This window comes from Chrysochloris asiatica, unplaced genomic scaffold, assembly GCF_000296735.1.
Source record: "Chrysochloris asiatica unplaced genomic scaffold, ChrAsi1.0 scaffold00139, whole genome shotgun sequence".
In the NCBI taxonomy this organism is placed as follows: Eukaryota; Metazoa; Chordata; class Mammalia; order Afrosoricida; family Chrysochloridae; genus Chrysochloris; species Chrysochloris asiatica.
Window position 1 is genome coordinate 2,860,852 of NW_006408657.1, and position 1,373 is coordinate 2,862,224.

At 37.0% G+C, this 1,373-nt stretch overlaps 1 protein-coding gene across 2 annotated transcripts in view; it reads right to left on the reverse strand.

Annotated features, from left to right (window-relative positions):
* Positions 1–1,373, reverse strand: part of LOC102838260 (dystrophin-like) — a 3,237,302-nt gene that overhangs the window by 2,229,081 nt on the left and 1,006,848 nt on the right. The gene's annotated exons all lie outside the window — the stretch shown is intronic.

Sequence of the window (1,373 nt, forward strand, 5' to 3'; positions counted from 1 at the left end):
ATATATAGTGATAACAACAACTAGATCTGGAGAAAATGTGGGCACCTAAGATGGATATAGCAAGGAAAAGAAAACTTCAAAAGCTGATAGTCACATAAAGACATGTGATCAATGGGAGGAGGCAAGATGGCAGACTAGGCAGAAAGACTATGTGGACCTTCTACAACAAAGATAAGGGTAACCAAATGAAACAGACTCTCCTGGAATTCTAACTTCTGATGAAGGGATAGAGAAGTGGATTGAATGTTTACTAGGAGAATGAGCTGAGTAGACATACACTAGATCAATGATAAAAACCAACATCAGACAAAGTCATCCTGAACTGAACTGCACAACCAGTGAATAGAGAACAACACACAAGCTCATCTCCTGATGACACCCAGCAATAGGCAGTTGGTGACTGCTTAAGAAAACAACAAGATTATAATCTTCAACTTAATATAGATATAACAAAAGCACAATGTCTTGAAATCAGAAAATTTCTGTTCATACAAAGAAACAAAGCAGAGTGGAGTGACTCAAACATGTGACCAACAGGCAAAGCAAGAAGAAAATCTTTTTGAGGAAAAAAAGCATAGCATAAAGACTATCTGAAAAAGATTTCAAAAGAATGATATTTAGGTACACCCAAAGGAATGACAGAAACTTAGAGGAAATCAAGGAAAAAATTCAGGAAAGCACTAGGAGAACAGACGAATAAAATAGATAAAGGATTGAAGATAATACGACCCTGCACATAGAAATCCAGAAAATTAATAGAGTTAAAAGGACAACATAATAAAAGGACAAAGAAGTAGATTTGAATCATTGAGATAAAATAAAGAGTATGATTTATTGAATGTAAAACTGATGACTGTGAACCAGAAGAAGAAAGAAGAGGAAAAAAAGAGTAATCTGATGCAATTTAATGAACTTGACCTACACCTATGGAAGCAGTAGCTCAAATGAGGGAAGAAATTCTTACAACAAGTATCATTCCCACCCCCTCCACACACAGAGTAGACAGGAATGGGCAACTTGGACATTGGCTACTCAATATGTGGAAGGGGAGGGGCTACAAAGGCAAGAAGTGACTTCCTTACAAGCTTTCAAGAGGGAACCTTGAGAATCCAGTTATCAACCCAACCATCTACAGCCAAATGATCTTCCACAAAATGCCTAAACACATTACATGGGAAAGAGACAATCTCTTTAACAAATGGTGCTGGCAGAACTGGAAAGCGATATGTAAAAGACAGAAACAAGACCTTTGCCTCATGCCATATACAAAAATGAGCTCAACATGGATTAAAGTCCTAAATGTGAATCCAAAAATTATGAAGTTCATCAATGAGAAAATAGGGACAAATGTGAGGGCACTAATCCAGGGCATA